This window comes from Lissotriton helveticus, chromosome 3_2 (genome assembly GCF_964261635.1).
Source record: "Lissotriton helveticus chromosome 3_2, aLisHel1.1, whole genome shotgun sequence".
Taxonomy (NCBI): domain Eukaryota; kingdom Metazoa; phylum Chordata; class Amphibia; order Caudata; family Salamandridae; genus Lissotriton; species Lissotriton helveticus.
Genome location: NC_136062.1, coordinates 42,280,605 through 42,304,181, shown reverse-complemented (window position 1 = coordinate 42,304,181; position 23,577 = coordinate 42,280,605). Strand labels below are relative to the sequence as shown.

At 42.1% G+C, this 23,577-nt stretch overlaps 1 protein-coding gene across 1 annotated transcript in view; it reads left to right on the top strand.

The window, feature by feature from the left end:
* The first annotated feature begins 2,892 nt into the window (after positions 1-2,892).
* GALK2 (galactokinase 2) overlaps positions 2,893-23,577 on the top strand; it is a 1,491,044-nt gene continuing 1,470,359 nt past the window's right edge. Inside the window, exon 1 of the mRNA XM_078684791.1 lies at positions 2,893-2,914. The gene's annotated coding sequence lies outside the window, so the exon portion shown is untranslated. The remainder of the gene's footprint in view (positions 2,915-23,577) is intronic.

The window sequence follows — 23,577 nt, the reverse complement described above, 5'->3', positions numbered from 1 at the left end:
GCTGGGCCCTGCCATCCTATTCCTATGCAGGTTGTCCTGTTCCTGTCCTTATGCTGTATTAAACCTGCAAAACTCCTACTACCTCGAATCTTGACTCTTATTTATTGAGCTATCTGTTATGATATATGTCTAGTCAAAAAGAGAGGTATTATTTATTTATTTACCACAGTCACCTACCCAGTTGGTCTTTAGACAGACTTCCTTTCGTCTCTCCTTGTTGTCTCTTCCCTTACCCTGCCTTACTCACCTCCCCTGCCCCCTCCACTACTTTTCTCTCTCCTTTCCCTCCCTTCCTAATGTATTGCCTATTTTTTGATGTATTGTGTAATTGTTGATCTTTTGCTGATACATTGTTGATTCTCATGTAAAGCGCTCTGATGCCTCCAGGTCTAACCAGCGCTATATAAAACTCTTTAAATAAATAAATAAATATTGCCTGTGTGGAACGCTCTTTTTGGTGGCCCGGTTTACTAAAAGACGTCCAGGAATATATCAAGAACTTTGCAGTATGCGTAAAGGGGAAAGCCAGTCATGCTAAACCTACGGGTCTACTCTGATCATTGCCTACTCCTCCATGACCTTGGCATACCATATCGATGGACTTCATTGTGGAAATGCCCCCCCCCCTGTGAAGGAAAGACTGTAGTATTGGTGATAATTGATCATCTAATGAAGATGGGACATTTTCTTCCATTGGTAGGCCTACCCACGTCCTCGGTGTTAGCCTTTGTTTTTCTCCAACACGTAGTCAGAGCCCATGGGATCCCTTGCGTTCTGATCACTGATCGGGGTACTCAGTTCACTTCTCGGTTTTGGAAAGCCCTCTGCAAAACCATGAAAATTGAGGCTCGACTCTCCTCTAGCTACCATCTGCAAATGTATGGTAAAACGTAACGTCCAAATCAGACATTAGAACAGTATCTTCGCTGTTTCACCATGCAAAACACCCTAAACTGGTCTACATTGTTATGGATGGCAGAGTTCGCCTATAACAGGGCTACACATGCCACACTAGGCTTTTCTTCTTTCTTTTGTATCTATGGTCATCATCCTAACATGCTCCCATTTGAATGGCCAGTCCAATCCCCCTTACCCAGCATACACAAACATCATGCTCATCTCAGGGCTGTGTTGATAGATGCCAAACTAAGTCTTGCCACGGCTCAATCCGCATAGAAACACTTTGCAGATAAGAAAAGAACAAAAGAACCCAGTTACCAAGTGGGGGATAAGGTATGGCTATCCACAAAAAATCTGCATCTGAGGGGTATAAATAAACTAAAACCCAAATACGTAGGCCCCTACAGTATCGAGGAGGTTATCAACCCTGTAGCCATGAGGTTATTGCTACCTCATTCATGGCAGATCCATCCTGTCTTCCATGTGTCCCTACTCCAACCTTGTCCTGCCAGCATGAGACTACCAGAGAAACCTCTCCCCATAGACATAGATGGTCAGGATGAGTATGAGGTATAGGAGATCCTTGATTCCCGGCTGGTAAGGGGTCGGATTCAATACCTAGTGGATTTGAAAGGGTTTGGGGTGGAAGATAGAACATGGGAACCTGAAGATAATCTCCATTGCCCTGAGTTAGTCAAACAATACCACGCAGTACACCCTGGTAAACCTGGACAACCGCCGAGTCGACGGTCCTTGAGAGGGGGTACTGTAGCGATCACCTACCAGAGGACTGTCAAACAAGCTATTCACCACTACATTCATAAGCCAGCTCCCGGGCTTAGAGTAAGAAAAGGCCCTATGAACTACAGCTCCCAGCAGGCAGTGGGGAGAGGCGAAGGGCAGGCTGAACATAAGCCCCACCTACACAAGAGGAAGGTGCTTGACAATCGTACTCGGAGATTGCAGATAGTAGATGGTGTTCCCCGCCGGATTCCAGCGAGAAGCAGTTCCGCATCGTTCCTGATTCTTCCCAAGGACCGAGTCTTGCCCGCTTCCTGAACTCTCTGGAGAGGTTCTTTGGGTGTCCAGGTATTTTCGGAAGGAGCGCTGGTGCGCCTCCTTCATGTAAGCTTTGCCGTTGTTTTCCTGCTTGTCAGAGCCACGGTAACTCCAAAGAAGCGCCAGAGCGCTTTCTACATTGCCGCGACTCAGGTTTTCTATTCTTTTCAAACTCTGCAGTTGCAAAAGACGCGCCGGAGCGCTTTACTTCTGCACCGCGACATTTGGCTGTCTGTTATTTTGAGAAACTTGTGTCAGCCCCTAACCTCTTGTTTCTCGACTCTGTGATTCTGATCTAAATGACCTTTTTTGTAATGACATTTTCTTTCCAGCACAGGCTTGCAGTGTACTTATGGGTCTGTGAGCTGGACCTTGTTTGCTTTTTGACATTCACTCCGTATTCCTAGGGCATTTTACAATACAGGGAATACACCGTGGATATTCACAAGAAGAGTGTTTTTGATTTATAACTATGTGCAGTGTGTACATGGAACTACTTGAGTTGCTGTGAATTCAACAGTCATTTTGTTTTGTTTTTCTCTACATTGAATTTAAGACGTTCGTTTTCCCTTGTTCCTGGGTTCCTACTAGTAATGTACCTCTCTAGTCTTGAACGTCTCATTGCCTTCCTATTTTGTATCTTAGCTGCAGAACTTCTGGTGAGTGGGTGTAGAGAAATCTATTTAGAACCTGTCTGACATTAGAGTGATCTCCTCATAATTGTTGTGTTTTCCTCCTGTCCTGCAGTGTCACATCCATACGGGTGCGGTACAGTCTCCTAGACCAGACCCTGAAGAGACCAGAGCGCTTACAGCAAGTTTGTTATTTTATCCTCTTCCCTTTTTCCCCTGGGCACGATCTCACGCAGCAGGATTCCCTTCCTCTTCAGGGGTTTGCGTTCAAGGGAATTGGGGGATTAACAACTACCATCATCTCTGCTGGTCACAAGAGAAAGGTTAGTGGTGTTTCTTATATTCTTGTGCTACTGACAACCTAACAAATCATGTTTGACTTACATTACTGCCGGTCATGAGGAACGGTTAAGACGAAAAGACAAAGAGAGGACGTATCAAGGTCCGAAACAAAGAACTAACTGCTAGATGCATCAACGTTCGATTTTGCGAGTCCTTAATTGCGAAGTTTAAGGATTCGCATTTAGGGACTTGCAAAATCAGATGCACGTAGGATTTGCTAAAATATTAGCAATTCCTAAATATTCCTTATCTGCGACTCGCAGAGTGCGATTCACAAATAAGGAATGACATCTCATTGATTTCCATGGGCCATAGGAATGAATGGGGAGGAATTCTCAATTTGCGATTAGCAATTAGCTAATCACAATTTGAGAATGCGATTTCAAGGGTGACGGGTGTCCAAAGGACACCCTGTTGCACCCCTTAAATTGACCTGGACACTGGTATTGCGCACACACATGTCCCAAGGACATGTGTGTGTGTAACATACAACTTTGAAAGATGCACTTTAGTGCATTTTTCACAGTTTTCGCTATTTACCATGAAGTTTGATTTCACGGTAAATAGCGACCCCTATCAGCGAAGCTGCATTTAAGGAATCTTAATTTGAGATTCCTTAAATACAATCGCAAATAGCGATTGATGCATTTGGGATGATGCATCCCAAATGCATAAATACCGGTCACAAACAAACCGCTTACAGTTAGATGCATCAAGCGAAATACCGTTCGCAAAGGGGCAGATTCTCAGAATCTGCCCCTTTGCGAACGGTATTTCGCTTGATGCATCTAACTGTAAGCGGTTTGTTTGTGAGGAATCTGTTGGAAAGGAGATAGATCTTCCAAGAATTACTACTGCCATTGGGTTGGTACTACGCCCCACATACATGTTCGGAAAAAATCATAACAGAGTTAATCTAAATAATATCAGGGATACTATACTGGAAACGAATATATTTATATAACTTGAGCCTTGAGAAACGTACATCAGTGACTGTTGTTCTCCATGTTTTAAGAAGTGAAATGAAGCGAATAGAAAGAACCTGATAAAAGACTCTTTGCAAACTAAAAGGACATTGATCTGTGGCAAAAGGATATATATAATGTAATAAAAACTAAATGTTTTCTCTCTGATTTATTCATTGTCCTTTGGATAATAGTTATAACGATCTGGTGTGCTTTGGTGTATTCTGGTTAAAAACAATCATGTTCGACTTCCTCCTTTACCTCTTCAAAATGTGACTTAGGCAACAGGGTTGCAGGGTTTAGAACAGTTCATCTGACTATTGTCACATTTTCTGCACCTAGTATAACTCGCTCGTACTTAGTTAGCCGACTTGGGGTAAGGTACTGTGTGCGAGTTCACGTCAGCAAAATCACAACTGCATGTGAGACATACACTGTCACAGGGTGTCCCGTTACAATGGATTCACTTTGTTCAAGACTCATGCAAGTTGCAGCTACAGATTGTAAACATGCTGGCAATGCTGATGCTACTGGTCCAGTGTGGCAGAAAAGTATGCCACAGGACGTCGCATTAGGCCATGTGTCTGGGTTCGAACTGAAAGAGCACAATTTTCTCTTGCATCACAGAATAGTGCAAATTCTTTTGAATAATCTGGCGTGCCTAATGCAGGAGCTTTGCATAGACAGTTGTGTAATTTTAGAAAAGCTGTCATGCTTTCATTATCCCATTCCACTGGATCTGTTGCTCGTTTCTTTGTCAGTTGAATCAAATGCTTAGCTAGCACTGCATATCGCACAATCAACTGCCTGCAGTAACCTACCACTCTGAGAAACATCCTGATTTCTTTCTGTGTCTGAGGTAATTTCTTGTTTCTTATTATTTTCATTCTTTCATTGTCCCAGATATTTGACCAATGTGGTACAAAATTGCAATTTTTCAGGTGACACTTTATGTCCTCCTTCAGCTAAATGATTCAGTAATGCAATTGTATCAATAATGCAGTCACTTTGAGTCTTAGACGCAATCAGTAAGTCGTCTATGTACTGCACCAAAACAGACTGTCCAGGCAGCACCAAGGATTCAAGAAATTTTTTCAAAATCTGGTTAAAGATCGATTGACTTTCAGTGTACCCCTGAGGTACATGATTCCAAACGTAAACATGCTCATCAAATTTAAACGAAAATAAAAATTTACTGTCTGGATGCAATGGGATGGAGCAGAAGGCATGGCATAAATCAATTACAGCAAACCATCCTGCACTCCATGGAATCTGATACAGAATCGCTGCTGGATTCGGTACTACTGGGCAACATGGGACAACAATTTTATTTATTTTATGCAGGTCTTGAACTACCCTATATTTCCCGCTTGGTTTCTTTATGCCAATTATAGGGTAATTACATGGACTGCTCATTATTTCTTTTAGAATGCCTTGTTCAACCAAACGCTCCGTCTCTGCTGCAACACCTGCTTTTATTTCCGGACTCATTTTGTACTGTGGGATATTTGAGTAACCTGCACCTTCTTTTACCGTCACTTTTACTGGATCGACATTTGTCATTAATCCTACTTCTTTCCCTGAAAAATCCCACACATCAGGGTTTACGGTATTTTGAAGCTATTTTGGTAAATCTTTTAGGGTAATCTTTTTAGTTACAGTCTCCTGTTTAGCTAACATGATTATATACACTCCATCTTCATCCGGAGACTGAATCTCAACACCATTTGGTGTGCAAAAAATTGTGCAATTCATTTTGCACAATAAATCCCTTCCTAGCAGGTTTACAGGACTGGAGTCGCACACAACAAATGTGTGCATCTCTTTAAAATTGCCAATATGTACCTCCATTGGTTCTGTAACAGAGGTCCTAATCTGTTTATTAGATACGCCCACTACTTGGATCGCTTCTCCCGAGACGGGTAGGTTTGGGATGTCTGCTGTTCTCACAGTAGAACGGGTAGCATTAGTGTCCAACAAAAATGTGATGTCATTTCCCTCAAACTTGCCTTCTATGTAAAGACCTGACTGATCTACCGGTAAGGATGCGCCAAGTAAGCATTCCTCTCCTCCCCCCTCTCTGGCACCGTCTATATGACTTGTTTTCAAAAAATGTGTCCTGCAAAAGAAACTGTGGTGTTACCGTATTTTTCATACCACTTTTCTCCCGGAATCCGATGTCCACACTGTATTTGGCTTGACTCACAAAATCTGGCATAGGGGCAGGTGGTAACTGATTCTTTATCACCTGTTGCAGTTGCCTCATTGACACCTCATTCTGTGTCTGTGGATTTAAATTTTGAGTTTGATCATTATTATTCGTTATTAATTTACAAGCGTTTTTCCAATGCCCCAATTTTCCGTACCCGTGACAGGGAAACTTTATCTTTGCCTCTTCTTTGCTCATTCCCCCTTTTGTACCGCTTTGTTCGCCATAAGTTGGCGGGGTGTGCTCAGACGTGACTTGCTCACTTTGCCACTGGATTCAAGCAAGCCTGGCTGAAGACGGCTGTAATGCCAGAAACCGGTCCTAGGAAGCTTCAATCCGATCCAGGGAAGGCATGGCTTGGCAGTTCGGGCTGGACTGTTCCCATGAGGCACAGGGTCAGACTGATTTGCATATGGCCATGTGTGAACTGGAATGGCAGAGAGGGCTAAAGAACGGTGATGGATTAAACCCAGATCTGTTGACTGGGTGTGAGTGTTTGATTGGTTCGGATGCTCCATCCATCACCACCCTCGTTTTGTACCGCTTTGTTCGCCATAAGTTGGCGGGGTGTGCTCAGACGTGAGTCCCTTGCTCACTTTGCCACTGGATTCAAGCAAGCCTGGCTGAAGGCGGCTGTAATGCCAGAAACCGGTCCTAGGAAGCTTGAATCCGGTCCAGGGAAGGCATGGCTTGGCAGTTCGGGCTGGACTGTTCCCATGAGGCACAGGGTCAGACTGATTTACATATGGCCATGTGTGAACTGGGGTGGCAGAGAGGGCTAAAGAACGGTGATGGATTAAACCCAGATCTATTGACTGGGTGTGAGTGTTTGATTGGTTCGGATGCTCCATCCATCACCACCCTCCTTTTGTACCGCTTTGTTTGCCATAAGTTGGCGGGGTGTGCTCAGACGTGAGTCCCTTGCTCACTTTGCCACTGGATTCAAGCAAGCCTGGCTGAAGGCGGCTGTAATGCCAGAAACCGATCCTAGGAAGCTTGAATCCGGTCCAGGGAAGGCATGGCTTGGCAGTTCGGGCTGGACTGTTCCCATGAGGCACAGGGTCAGACTGATTTGCATATGGCCATGTCTGAACTGGGGTGGCAGAGTGGGCTAAAGAACGGTGATGGATTGAACCCAGATCTGTTGACTGGGTGTGAGAGTTTGATTGGTTCGGATGCTCCGTCCATCACCACCCCCCTTTTGTACCGCATTCTCCCTCTTGGCTTGCCTCCACTGCCTTCACCTTGACCTTCCCCTTTTCTTTGGTTATTTGCCTGCTGACTTAACTGGAGTTCCTGCTGTTCTGCCAATTTTACTTGAGCCCACATTACTTTTTCTTCTAATTTATTTCGCCTATTATCTATTTCATCCCCACAATATTTTGCATACTTGAGAATTTCATCGATAGGCTTTGCCTGCCAACATAATTTATGCTCTTTAATCATTCGAGATATTTCTGGGATTAGTCCGGACACAAAATTATATATTAAATGTGTCATGTCCTTATTATCAATATTTTCCAACCCACTATACTGCTTGAACACCTGCAGAAGACGCTCATAATATTCATGTACTGATTCATCCTTGTCTTGGGTTGTTCTGTCTATTTTAGTTCAATCTGTCTCTTTTGGGGGTACCTTTCCCTTTAAGTAGTTTATTACCTGATTATATATTTTCAATACATCATCTGACGGAGCTCCTGTCTTTGGATCTCCAGGGTATTAATCATTTGGCAAATCTACTGTAATTTTACATTCTGTCCATAAATCTGCAGGGACAACTATATCAAACAAACCATCTAAATCTTTTAGCAGTACTTTTGAAACCTACACAAACCTTTCAACTTGCCTGTACCATTCTACATGTTTTTCTCTGAGTTTTGGGAAGTCATTTGTGAATGATAAAATATCCTGTCAGGACCATGAAACATGTACATAAACTCCTCCTCGAACTTCTCTCGTTGGACACAACCTCTCAACTTTTTCTGTTTCTTTCATTAGATACTGAGATGCAGTTCGTGTTGCCTGTGCTTCCTCCTTTTTCTTCGTCCATCTAGCTTTCCATCTGTCAAAGTCTCCCCATTTTTGTAACAATGACAATAATTCTTTTATCTGCAACTTTCGTCCTGACACATTCATGTTTTCTAAATCCTTGTCAGAAAATTCAGCTCTGTAAGGTTTCTGTAATACTTTAGATGTACCTATGTCAATTCCCATTTCTAAAGCCAAATTAATGAATTTCTCATTAAATATTTTTGTATTTCGAGTGATACTTCTGCATATGAATAACAACTCTTCTTCACTGAATGTATTCAGTCTGTCTAATCCTACATTTCCAGCTATCATTTATTCAAATTCTACCCTTAATTTAAATATGTTTAATACATCTGTCTGAGATTTTGGCTTTTCTATATCTCGTGTCCATCTTTTTATTTCTTCAGGGGTTACCACAGTAGCACTTCTTGTTCCTGTGGAGGTTTCAATCTGTACTTTTCTAGAGCACCCAGGAGTAACTTTTCTGAATGAATCATTTATTGGCTCTCTTATTGGTTCTCTTATAGGCAAATCCATTAATGAAATCACTGACTCACACTCCCTTGCCTGGTAATCAATTATTATATTTTCTTTTCTGGGTTGTACTATGGGTGTAGTCAGAACAGGAGTTTTAGGGCTGAGTTGTTTATCTCCATATAAGAGAACAACGGGACCTATAATTACTGGTTTCGTTAGGGCTTCTGGACTTGTATTCAGTTGGGTTCTTTTCTGAATTAATTCACTTCTCTGTTTGTTTATTGCTTCTCTTTCCTTTTCTTGTAGTACCTTTTCTATTGTGGTCTCATGTACAATCTGCAGATCCAAAGGTGGTTTTAAGAACGGAGCACTAGGGGTAACTCTATTTGTTTCTTCCCGATAAGGTGGTGGATTTTTCATTAATAAATCCTCAAAATAATCATCTTCTGAATTACCACTACTAATCATTAGATGTTTTGTTTTCTCTGTACTTTTACTTCCGGTCGTTTCTTCTGTGGTAAATACAGGATATAATCCTCCCAAAAACATAGACTGTCTCCATTGTTTCATATGCTTATCTCTTGTCTCTCTGGGAAATCTAGGGTAAAATGTACTTAAATTCCTGTCACATCGTGGTCTGTCTCACTCAAAAGCCTCAGTCCCCCACTCCTCTAAGGCTTCATACTGCATTAATCTCGGACTAGGGTCTAATTCATTCATACAGGTTCGTAAATTGTGCAAAATTCTACCATTAAATGTACCATATTCTGAAAATCCCAATATACCATCATCTTTTGTGTACTCTATCAAATTTTCTAGCCATACACAAGTGTCGTAGCCTCTTTCTATCATCATGTATGATGCAGGCGTTTTAGGTGGTGGAATAATAATTCCTTCTCTTGTTTTAACGGGTTTATCCTTTTTGAAATAATTCTTAATTTTCTGCAAAAAATACATTTTTCTCTTTTCTCCGTACATGATATATGGTCTTCCTCTAATACTCTGTTCTCTGGCAAAACCTAAATATCTTCTATCAGGGCAATACAAACAGTAAGTCACTCATTCATGCATCTATGCACTAAGTAATACCTCCCACCGAACCATACAGACACTCAGACACTCATACTGATACTCAAAAAACCAACTAATAACCCATATAGACACTCATGTAGCCACTCACCAACCCATGCAACCACTTATACACAAAGTGAGAGACTGATACAGATATTTACATATTTAAACATTACTCACTAACCCATGTATTCACTAAGATACACTTAATCAGTCAGTTATACAATTTTACAAAAGAAAATCATCCATTTAGACACTTATATACCCATTTATTCTTCCATTGACCTTTAGATATACATATAGAAAACATATTTAATTTTCAGAAAAACACACATTCACTGGATGATGTTATCAGTGATGTCATCAGTGACGTCATTTGAGATGTCATCAGTGATGTCATGAGTGATGTCACTGACCATGTCGTAAGTGATGTAATATGTGACGTCATCAGCAGTGCATTGCGGGCGCGCAAGTTATAGTTAGCTGAACTAACTATAATGGGGGAATTTCTATGGTTTTGTACGAGTGAAATGTCCAACTAACTATAAAGCCCCTGAAACCTATGTTTTTTTTCAGTGAATTTCTAAGGTTTTTTAAATGCTAATTTTTAACTATAACGTGCCTGAAACCTATGGCTTTTTAAGTGAATTTCTAAGGTCTTTTAAATGCTAATTTCTAACTATAACGTGCCTGAAACCTATGTTTTTTTCAGTGAATATTTATATACTAGCAGCCCGTCCCGACGTTGTCCGGGCAGAAATAGAATGTGTGGCACATTACTTACAATCCGCTCCCTGTGACATACCTGATTTATAATGAAAGTGTGAGCAACTGTGCCTCTGAAAGCCTTTTCATTGTAGTCATTGGAATAAAGTAAACCGTGAGGTTAGCAGCATTAGGTAAGTATCACAAAATGTAAGATTATTTCGGAGCGTTATTTATCATTGAGCTTACACGTCGTTATGTACCTGTTTATTGAAGTTGGTGCTTGAGCCCCCGCCTGAGCACCGGAGCAGTATGCAAAGCTTTGTGATCCCCGCTGTTAGGCTGAGTGGCTTGAGCCCCCGCGTGAGCACCGTAGCAATGCCGCGGCCCGTGAAGCCTTGCCCATTGGTGTTTGGCCATGCGCCTCTGACAACGTCCAGGAGGCGCGCCCCCTGAATGTGGCGCCCATTCAGGTTTTGCCACGCACCTCTGACAACGGCCAGGCCCACAACGGAGTAATGTGAAGGTTTTTGTTTACAATGCCATTTTCGCTTTTACCAGTAATGATGGGGAATGGCGCGCCCCTTGAATTCCGCGCCTATTGGTGTTTGCTGTTTGTCCACGCCCCTCTCACAACGCCCACGCCCACAAGGGAGTCCTGTGAAGGTTTGTTTGCCGCGCCCTATCGCTGACAGCACAACGCCCATGCCCCCAAGGGACTACTTTACCCCTAAGGTTGTTTTACCTTTGTAATGTATATGGTGGCCACTTGTATAGCCTATGTCCATCTGCTGCAACTGTCCTTTCCAATTCTGTATTGGGTGTTGTGATTGGTGCTGTGGTTCCTGAGATTACCCGCCTCAAAGGTTTGGACTCTCTCTTTATTATATTAGTATAGATTTATTATACTACATATACATGTGAAAATGTATCTGTCCGCCTGTTTGCCTCAGTGGCACGGAAAAAATGGGTGGAACTGACGTCAGCACGCCAACGAGGTCCTCTTATGGCTCCGATGACGTCATACGGTGTCGCGAGCGGAGCCGTGCTATTATGACGGTCCTCGTCGACGTGGGAGAGCTAGGAAAGAATTTCCGTGGAATGCTGGTGCAGGGGATATTCACCTAAGTGTTCAGGCTAGTCCTTTGGGAGCAACTGTTATGTTGCCACTCCAGAAACCGCAACCAGTGATCCGAGGGCAGAGGTCCTGCAGATGGCACACAAGGTGGGGTGCCCAGTCGTGTGTACCAGCTGGGCAGCAAAGTGACACGCACCACAACCCACACAAAAAGGTAACAAGGGCACTGAATAACACAGGATCTTCTCTTTGTATATGGCAGCAACAACAAAGTTAAAATGCCCTAGCACCAAAATGTAGAATTAGTGCTACAACGGTCTTCAAGAGGACCTGCGATGCCGCTTCTGCCTCCCGTACCCTGGAGGCTGCACATAGATCACACGGTACGGTCATACTGCAGTGGGACGCACACTCGTTGACCTCTCATGGCACTGCTCCACACTTCAGGGAGGATGCTTTCCATTAGCTATGTTTTCTGATGACGTGTTGGGCCGGCCCCGTCCAACAACAGAACTCCTTTAGATCCAAACAGACTCTTCCACTCGGATGTATGACGTTACAACGCATACTTTTACAACGCCTACCTTTACATCGTAAGTTTTACAACGCATACCATTACAACGCATAATGCTTTTCGGCGCTGGATAATGAATAGTTTAATTTACTGTTCCAACTCCAGTCCCCGTGGATAGTAGGGAAGGTGTTGGAAAGTACATTAAACCTATTCCCTATCGTAGAGCGCCCCCCAGCGCTATGCGTTGTAATGGTTTGCATTGTAAAAGTTGCGTTGTAATGGTAGTTCGTTGTAAAAGTTTCGTTGTAAAGGCTGTATACCCTTCCACTCTCTCACCGGAAGTGAAACCAGGCCATGCAGACACTTTCACAATACAACAGCAGGGAATACACTTTTCGGTAAAAAAAACACATTCCTTCCTCCTAATTAATCAAATAAACGTCTCTCTGTAGAACAGGGGCCAGCTTCGATCGGTAAACAGCCATTACAACGACTTTCTTACTTCGCGACACCATAACAGCGCATGCATTACCACGCATGCGTTGTACATCGCAAAGTCATTACTACACATTTTTTTAGAATGCATGGCCATTTACCACGCATGCCTTTACAACAAATTTTCTTGTAAAGGTATGTATGGTAAATGACCATGCGTTCTAAAAAACATGTAGACTATCCACGTTGTTGTATGGAAACAGAGGCTGTTCAGTTTTCTCAAAACGATGTGCACCGCCCCTCAGAGACGACGTGTGGCAGGAACCACAAGGAGAGAGAAAGCACGAGGAGTTAGAGGTAAGGGGGATTGGGCATTGGGTGGGGGTTTCTTTTCTAGGGTTTAGGGTAGTGCAGTGGTGTTTAAGTAGTGTAGGGGGTCGTGCTGGGGGTAGTGTTTTAGGGTTTAGGGTAGTGCAGTGGTGTTTGGGTAGTGTAGGGGGTCGTGCTCGGGGTAATGTTTTAGGGTTTAGGGTAGTGCAGTTATGTTTTGGTAGTGTAGGGTGTCGTGCTGGGGGTGAGTTTTTAGGGTTTGGGGTAGTGCAGTGGAGGGGGTAGTGTTTTAGGGTTTAGGGTAGTGCCCCCAACCAACTCTTTTGAATGCTCCACCAATTGAATAATTTGGGTCAAAGGCCCTACCACGTTCAATTCCTTTATTGGGATCCCTCATATACTTGGAGAAAAAGGTAAATAGTTCCTCATCAATTCCAGGCATGTGTGCCACCTTCCCCTTCAGTGAGGGCCTGGGGCATTTTCCCCTCATCCTATTCCTGACCTCCCTTTCAAGGTGTTGATGGATTTTCCCCACCACATACTCTGCCACTTTGGCGTCAGGGGTCCACTCCGCCGACCTAGGATGGCAAATTTGGGTAGGCTCGAACATGTCCGAGTGGACCCCGTCCCCAACCGGGGACTGAGAGGAGTGGGACTCTGGACGCCAGGGACGCCCCGAGTCCTTATCCTCATCGGAGGAGAAATCATCCTCCGATACACCCTCTCCCTCTATGGGAAACCCGCTGTCGGGGTCTACAATAGTGGTGACAGTGTCGCAATTTTCTCCGGGCTCCTCCTCCTCCCGGCAGGATGCATCTTTTAGCGTTTAGGCACTCTTGAGGAAGGTCTCCGTACATTTATCAAATCCTTTCAAGTGCCCCACGTTATGCTTAACGGACCTTTTATTCCCCATCTGGGAGCTACTGGGACCCGCCACCATCAGATCTGGGTCATTGCACACCCCAGGGATGCTTTTCGCTAAGAGGAGCCAGCGCCCTAGAAATAGCCAGAGAGAGGGCTTGGTCCACTGTTGGAGGGAGAAGTTGGGGCGCCATTCCTCCTCCATTTCCTGGTAGGAGGAGTAAAAATGGTCTTCTGGAGAAGACATGATAGCAGAGGGTGTAAGCACAGAACAAAATCCTTAAGGCAGCCCCCTCACCGGTGCTCCAACAGCTGGGCTTTCCCCGAAGAATAGACTGAGGCGCAATACCAATTACCACCACCAGGTGGCGCTGGTCACTAACGTGGCCTTGTGGGGAAATCACTGCCTAGCAATGTCAAAATTAGGTGAAGGTTGGCCGGGAATCAAGTGGACACTAAAGGAGTGACCGGATTCCCAAACACGCGTTAAGACCAGCGGGAGCGCTCGACGGAGCAGCCTTGCTCGGACCAGACGCGCCTGACAGGATCTCACCGCGCGCAGAGCGCACAGCGGGAGAAACTGCAAGGGGGAGAAGGCGCTCGGGCAAGAGCCTGCTGCGCAGAGAATATGAAACAATACCAAGGCAATAATGCTTATAACGTGCACAAGAAACCGCTATACAAACTGCAACAACGTCAGATTAAGCCAAGAATTTAAGGAATGCACTTAAATGACGAGCAGTGAAGAAAGAGGAAGCGGAAGGGACGTCACAATATTATATACGATGGACTGTGATATGATTGGATTATAGTTGCCTTGGAGACTACCCCCTAATGGTTCATAGATTGTGTAGTCTTTTGTTTAATGATTGTGTTACATTTTCTTTACTGCTATACAAATAAAGTGAGGAAAGAGATGCATAATCCTCGCCTCCGTCCTGCCATAGAATTCATTAAACTTTATTTGATCTGATTTAGAAACATAGATCATAAAAGTATACATAAAAACAGTAAATCCTCTTTCCTAATACAATACAGTGAGAATTCATTAAAACCAGTAGGTAAAAACGGGTGTTACAAAGCCCGGTTCAGAGCAACTTCAGGTTAACAGAATTGTAAAGTTCAATGTTTCGCAAGATCAATCTCATGTTCTTTGTGCAAAATAGCAAAAAGGGGTCAAAGTAAGATGTATCGCTCCAATACCCGACTAGTGTGCACTATATAAAACTGCAGAAAAACTAAAAATAAAAAGTGTTTTGCACAATTCTGTCATTGGGCTATATGTGGGCTACATCTGGGTGATATTTGTGCCACATTTGGGCTCTTTTTTCTCTGGTGGCCATCTTGGGAGACTTATTTGTTATGAAGTTTTCTAATTTCCTCATTTACTGCAGTCTCCTCAGCAGGAAATGCTTTCAGTTTTTTACTTTGATTTAATCAAGAAGGCATTCAGATGTGTCACACATTTGCCATGAATTCAGAATGTTAGCCCTCTAGTTTTTAATTAGATCACTGTAGTAAAGCTACTGCTCACCAGGGAGTTAACTTGAAGTCTACTGCTGGTATTGAAAGTGATTGTTTCAGTCTGCATGTCAGAATTTTCTAATGAAATAGAAGAGGATTTGAGATCTCACTTAAAATATGCCCTAAATGTTCTTTCTGCAGCACTAACCATAATGTCTATGGCAAAATGAACCCCCTCATTTTATTCCTTTTTAAATTAAATGTTTTAAGTGTTGCCAGTTTATTCCAATCAAGATGGCTTCAGATGTGCCATAATTTTGTCATAAGTAAGACTGTTAGCTCTCTAGTTGTTCTTTAGAACACTCTGGGAAGCTGCAGTAGAACACAAAGGCATCAACTGACAGGCTGCTCCTGTTGAACTATAACAGGAAGTTATTTGAGATCACACTTGAAACATGTAGAATAATTTTTCTTTCTACAGAACTAACCATAATTTCTATGACAAAATGAACCCCATCATTTTGTTCCTTTTTAAATTAAATGTTTTAAGTGTTACCAGTTTATTCCAATCAAGATGGCTTCAGGTGTGCCATACTTTTGTCATAAGTAAGGCTGTTAGCGCTCTAGTTGTTCTTTAGAACACTCTGGGAAGCTGCAGTAGAACACAAAGGAATCAACTGACAGTCTCTGCCCTTGTTGGATGTACATGTTTTACTGAGAATGTCAGACTTCATTCTCACATGACTGAGAAAGATAATGTGAATTTACAGAAAAATGCTCTCATTTTAGCTTCTGGAGCACCTTTCAAAACTCTATGGGACAAGCATGTGAAAATAGTTTTTGCTCAAACATGATTCATGATATCCCAGCAGAAGATTTTTCCCAGGGTAAAATCACCTTAGAACACACCACAATTCCTGAAATTAGTATGGTACCATCAAGAAATGAATTTTAATGTAACTAAAGTCTGTTATCACCCTTTATAGTTCTCCTTTTGGTAACCCTCAAAATGTTAGATTCACTACAATGCATTTCGATGGGGTACTATCATGTATATTGGTCCCAAGATGGCTGCCAGCAATTCCAGGATGAAGTGCTGAGAGCCAATCAGATCTCACGATGACATGTGTGGTTAGGCTCTGCCCAGATATCGATATTTTTTCTTTTTCAAATTTCTCAGGAACTACTGAACGGTTTGAATAGGACTTGCACAGTGCTGTTACTTATACTGGGTGCCCCTTGTGTCTGGACAAAGCTATACCTCTCTGAAGAGCTCTAATTAGAGCGAAACACTGTGTCAGGGGTTGCTTTTACTCATTTCAGGTTGGCTTGAGTTGGTATTTTACCAATTCAAAGCTGTAATACTGTGCCTGGAGTGGTAAATGGCTTTTGTCATTTTACAGCTCAGCAAGAACAGCACTGTGCTTGTCCCATGCTTAAAGACTTTGCTGTAGAACTGGCAAAAGACTTTGGGCCAGATGTAGGTAATTCCTATTTACCGACTCTTAAATACCGACTCATACCGAATCGGTATTTAAGAGTCGGTAAATAGGAAGGAGGCAGATGTAGGTAAAAAATTACCGATTCTGTAAGAGTCGGTATTTACCGAATCTGTAAATACCGATTCAGTATTTCACATTGATTCCTATGGGCCTTGAAGCCCATTGGATTCAATGTGAAATACCGATTCGGTATTTACAGATTCGGTAAATACCGAATCCTGCAAGGGGGCAGGGGGTGTCACTTTGACACCCTCTAGCACCCCAAGTACAGGCATGTGTGCCATGTGGCACACATACATGCCCTAAGGGCATGTCTGTGTGTCACATGGCACAGGTGTGCATGCACAGATGTGCATGCACACCTGAATTTGGTATTTTACCACCCAATAGGATTGGGTGGTAAAATACCGACTCTTAAGGGCCTGTGGCACTCTTAGGCATGTCACCTACATATGGATTTACAGAATCGGTATATTTACCGATTCGGTAAAATACCGAAGTGGTAAATTTACCGAATCGGTAAATATACCGATTCTGTAAATTCAGACCCACCTACATCTCAAAAGCCAAATACCGGTCGGTAACGGCCGAAATCGGCCGTTACCGACCGGTATTTGGCGACCTACATCTGGCCCTTTGTCCTTTTCTATCTCGGCGTGGATGGCACTTTGCTAATCTTATGCTTAAAGACTGTGATAGAAAAACAGACATTTGAGGTGAGCAGATCTAGAGTGTCGCTGGTGTTGAGAGTGCTCTAACATAAGCTGCTTTCCACCTAAACTCGAGAACTACCCAGAGTTCTCGACTTCTTTTTTGCATATATATATATATATATATATATATATATATATATATATATATATATATATATATATATATATATATATATATGCAACCAAGTGTAGTCTTTAACATCTCCGCTCTCGCGAATGAAACAGACCGCGCAACTCCAACGTGAAATTCGGCATATAGATTTATTTCAGTAGAGCCACCAGATCCGACGCGTTTCGGGCATCCGCCCTTGCTCACAGATCGTCAGACAATTCAGTCTCCACAACTTAAATACATTTTTTTCGCGGTATTCCGCATTTTTTTCAAACACCCCACGTGATCATGGAAATAGAGGACACACTACAATATATAGGCATAGCGGTCTGTTTTTACATTATAAACCCTCCGATAGTATATTCAAGGTTCATAATTGTGAATAAAACTTTATGCACAATGCAAATGATTCAAAAATAATAATGTAAACCACTGAATACAATGACATAAAATACATTACATATTGTATAAAAAACTGTGTCCATGAAATCTAGACAGTTTTAAAAATGATCTCAAGCCCAATAAAATTGGCTGAAAATGACTGGAATGTCTGCATAAATGCAATGGCCTTTCTAAAAGCAAATATATAAAAACATAATCATAGTTTATATAAAACAGAGTATATGTGCAACATGTCGCATACAAAGATGTGTGCAAATAGGCAGTTTGCGTGAATGTGCAAATCTTAGCAATAAAGTGCTATTATTGATGTGCAAAATACGCAATGCATGTAAACAATAAGTCTCAGTGCAAGATAACGCAATAGTAAACTTATATACTCATGTTACTGTAAAAACAATTACATAAACTCTGAAATCTATCTGCATAAATGCAAGGCTGATAGAATCAATCATTAGGGAAATACAAAACCATAGAATATAGGCAAATGAGATCAATTAAATGAGAAAATAATAGAAAACCATCTTTGTACTTAATCCATGAACACAAGCTAAATACATATCCAAAATAGAATTTATAATGAGTGGGAACCTCACAATTGATACAAAGAAAATTGAAATAGAGGGTTAACCTAAAATAAGGGAGAAGTATACAAACAACTAATTTCACCCAATTGTCTATGTCCTCGATATAAAGTGCCCAAGAAATTTATTTGAATAGCTACTAATAAAAAGTGACAACAAAATTGTAAACAAAGTATTATTATGTGATATTAAGAGAAAAAAGGAAAATCTTTCTTTCAGAAACTCATGAGTAAGAGAGACAAACGAACGTGAAACTCATATCAAAGAGCCCCAAAAGGCAATACAATAATTCATAAGAAAACATGAAGGTCCTCGGTAGTATTTAAGCCATTAGAGAATCGACTGTCTAATTCTAAAATGAGTTGTGATTCAAGTCTTCTAAGCATTTTGTCCCTGTCACCGCCCCTGCGTGGTTTAGGTACTGAGGCGATGACATAGTAGCTCAGGCACTGTAGATTATTGTTGTGGATAGCTTTGAAGTGCCTAGCTACGGGATACGCACCATCATTATTAACAATGGCACGCAAATGCTGAAGAATCCTGACATGCACCTGTAGCCTCGTACTACCAACATATCTGAGGCCACAGGTGCATGTCAGGACATAGACAGCGAATTCCGTCTTGCAATTGTATGACCCCTTAATGTTGGTCATATTGGGGTTGAACGGAGTGGAATATTTAGTAGTGTTCACCCCAAATTTACAAGCTCTGCAGCTAAAGCAACGTGTAAATCCCGGCCGGGACGTTAACCAATTATCTTTGTTGCTCAGCTCCGGAAATTCCCTGCTTATCTGAGTTCTGAGACAGGGTCCCTTTCTGTAAGTAATGGTAAGACCATCAGGTAATCTGGGCGACAAAACCAAATCTGTCTTCAAAATAGGCCATCTCTGCTTAATAATAGACCTGATTTTTCTTTCCTGTCTATTAAAAGTCATGATCAATCTAGGGGTTGAATCATTAGAGCTGGAAACAGAATCAATATCAGTAATATCTATAGAGGCCAAAAGTGACTCACAGGTTCTAGCCTTGGTCTTTTGGACTGCTTGTTAAAACGGACTCGTTATAACCCCTTTGTCGGAATCTATCCAAGGCTTCATTAGTGCACACAGCTAGGTCTTCATCTGTGCTACAAATACGCGTTAACCGGAGAAGCTCTCCATAGGGAATGTTGTTGATGATGTGCCTCGGGTGAGCACTGCTGGCATGTAGGATGCTATTACCAGCAGTGCTCTTCCTGTGTAACTTGGTGGCGAGGTGTGCGTTGTGTACAAATACCTTAACATCAAGAAACTCTGCCTCAAATTTGTTGATAGCAGACGTAAACTTAAGGTTTTCTTGATTGATGTTGATGGAACTAATAAAATCATTGGCACTGGCCTCATCACCCCTCCACAAAATAACATCATCAATATAACGCATCCACTGCACCACATGTTTGTCTAAAATGGCCCCATAGGTGCGCTTAAGGACCTGCTCCTCCCACCAGCCTACATGAAGGCACGCATAGCTGGGGGAGAAGCAGGCCCCCATCGCAACACCACGTTTTTGTAGATAAATATCACAGCCAAATAAAAAGAAATTATTATTAAGACACCATGTAGTCAATTCAACAATCATTTTGTTGTGGTTATAACAGTTGATAGACCTCTTTCCCAAAAAGTGTTCCAGAGCCTTTAGACCAGTTTCGTGCACAATGCTCGTATAGAGTGATTCGATGTCTAAGGTAATAAATAAAAGCTCTTCATTCCATGGAACACCCTTAATTTTTCTGAGAAAGTCTCCAGTGTCTTTGATATACGTAGGCAGGCCCTTGACTAGATCTTGCAAGAAGTAGTCGATGTATTCTGTGATGTGCTCTGCAACTCCAGAGATTGCCGATATAATTGGTCGACCCGGTACAGGGACAATATTTTTATGCACCTTTGGCAAAAGGTATAGTTTTGGCAAAACTGGAAATTCTACATGAAGATATTCGAATTCCTGCTTGGACAACATACCTTCTCTTTTCCATTTATGTAGTAACTTTTTCAAAGAGTCTTTTGCCTCATTATAATTTTTTATAGTAATTTTTATATAGCACGAGCAATCATTGAGTTGATGCATTGCTTCCTTGATGTAGTCACTTTGAGGCCATATATATATATATATATATACACACACACACACACACACACACACTCTAGGAGAGGAAAGTGGGAGATTAAAAAAACATAATTGAGAGAATTTATTTTTCTCATTGAGTTCTATTGAAGGAGACGCAATTTCTAGCGTGAGGCAGTCAAAATAGAGCAATTTTTAGCTTAAATAATTGGAAGTCTCCTACCTGAACCAAGTCTATTGGCATATCTATCTTAAGACATGCAACACATTGGGACCCCCCAGTCTGTCGGATCAGCGCTTGTTGGGTCGCGATAAACCCCAAACTTTATCAAAGCACATCACACTCCACTTCCAGGACAGTGTAATCAAGCCAAACTACTGTCCATAGTGATAATCCTTTAATCGGTGTATCTCTGGGAGGCTGTGGCTATATTTGGTTTTATCTCTTGTTTTATCATAACTTCGGAAATTGTAGGCAAATACATGAGCTTAAATCTTATTCAATGGTGTATTGACAAAGAGCTTTGAAATCAGTAGGGGTACGAGACAGGGCTACCCTGTCTCTCTCCTACTAGATATATATATTTAGCCATTTGCCCAATTGCTTAAAAGGGACCATGAAGTAACTCCTTTTACCTGGCAGCACTTTGAAAATAAGATAGCTATGTACACCAGCGACCTCATACTTTATACTTTGAATCCCACCCAGACCATCCCAAGAGTAGAAAAGTTTGCAAAGGAGTTTAGGGCGCTATCAGGTTACTCAGTAAATACAACAAATTCAGAGATTATGTGCTGGAACATAAATAATTGGGATGGGGAGGTTAAGTCACAGATTAAGTACTTATGTATTTCTATAGTACAGCCTTTGGAGTTTCTTCCAACACTTAATGTAGGAAGAGTGGCAAAGGAGGTTGAGCTTTTACTTACTAGATGGAGGAATTGCCCATACAAATTTATGGGTGAGTAAACCTGATCAAAATGTCAATACTCCCTAAATTGACATTTCTTTTTAACTGTATTCTACTTGCATACCCTACATCAGCTTTAGCCAAACTACAGGGGAAGGTCACAACTTTTATTTAGAGTTCGGGGGGTGACAGGCTCTCGTGGAAGATGCGGAGAGTGAGGAAAGGAGGCCTGGCACTCCTAGATTTGAACCTGTATTGTATGGCCTTTCAATTCAAGAACTGAAGGATGCTTCTTGGGACTCCCGATAGTTCATCTTGGGGGAGGATGTTGGCAGAAATGACTGCAGAATGGGGAGTCACAGGGTTTCTCTATAAGTTTGGAGCCCTGAAATTCTTCAAAAAAGTTTGTTTAAAGGTTGTAAGGGCTGCATTTACTTTATGGGTCTAGGTCAGAAAAAATTGTTGTAAGTTACTACTCTGAGTTTTCACCAATTTGGTATTCTCCTGGAACACCGGGATGTATGTTGGATAGATTAAGTCTTCCTCTGAGGAGGGCAGGGATAGTCACCTGGGGGGAGATATTTACAGAGCTGGGTTTAATACCTTGGGAAATAATCAGTGTTAGGACAGGGGGCTCCCTATCAAGACTGAAGTATATTCATCTCTCCTCTTGGTATAAAAGTGAAATTTGAGGATGGAATAATACCTGGGAGGAAGAATCTCCTATGCAAGATTTGAAACCTAAGGACAGAGAAGTTGCAATGTGGTATTGGAAGCTATTAAATGTGGAGGATAGGAGAGTGCCATTACCACAGAAGATATGGTAGGAGATGATTCCAGGGCCGGACTGTCCTATTTGTGGCATATATCCTTCAAATTTCTATTCTCTACGGTTAAATTGCCCAACTTAAAGAGAAATCATTACTTGACCCTGAATAGACTGTATTGGACACCTCAGAAGTTCACCAGACCCCTAAATGTAGATGATGTGGACTTTTCAAAGCAAACGACAAACATGTTTTTGTGACCTGCCCAATGCTTGAACGATTTTGGGAAATCGTGAGTAGTGTCATATCAGAAATGATGGGGGCAAACATCAAGACGATTCCTGTGCTGGTCTTCTTAGGGGTGGATATTATAACAAAGTGTCTGCTTAGTAAATCTCAGTGATGTCTGCTGTTCTACCTGGTATTGCTTGCTAGAAGAGAGATATGGTTACATTGTTTGGACCCAAGTTCTCCCTCTGCAGTGAGTTGGTTAAAAGCAGTTTGTTGGACTTGTATTGTAGGTAGGATACTCGAAGTGCTCCAGCTAGATTGGGTACAGTATGGGCCGAGTATATAAGATGGAGTGGTATATCAGATACAGGAAGATGAAAGTCCTATAATTACATCCAAGAGCATGGGTTTTGGTCTTCAGCTAATATAAGAGGGCTGGGACCATTGCAAGTGCAGTAGGCTGCTGGTCACCCTGCCCACCGAATACAACATAGCCTGGATTTGCAGTAGCTATGTGTTATAAGGACAAAAAAAATCAAGAAAAAGAATCGGGCAAATCAAGTAGCATGACGCGTTTTGACTTGCATGAGTTTTAATCATATGCATAAATGGAGTGGCCACTCACTAGTCTTCTGTATATAAGAGATACAAAAGACAGCGACGAGGGACACAATCCACTATTGTAACACTGAGGAAAAATGTCAGACTGTCTATGCTGTAATTGAAATCCGTGCAAGTTTTTTACACAGTTTGATGTGTTGGTAAACTGCTTCGCATCTCCAAGTGCAACACACGTATCATTGTTCCTCCTATATTATGGACCACAATGTGTCTTCTCGTTTTTCCTTTCACCTTTCCTCTTCTCTCGCAACCTTTTTTATTAATAGTTCTGTGAATTGTGGATTTGTTTTGTGGAAGCGCATGTCTAGTATATGATTGAGTGTGTGGGTGCGTGTGTGTAGTGGCTAAGGGTGGGGGTGTGTGACTGGGGTGCACCACAGTGGTACTGCCGTCGGTGCATCTCCTCAGCCTGGCACTATGATCTTCTGAGGTTGATGGTGTTTTCTGCGTTAGTGGGTTATCTGGTATTGGTTGCCTAGGTGGTGGCTGGTATTGACTCTGCTTTGATTAGACCTCATTTACTATGCAGTCTCTGTTATTGCTGAATGTGTGGAGATAATG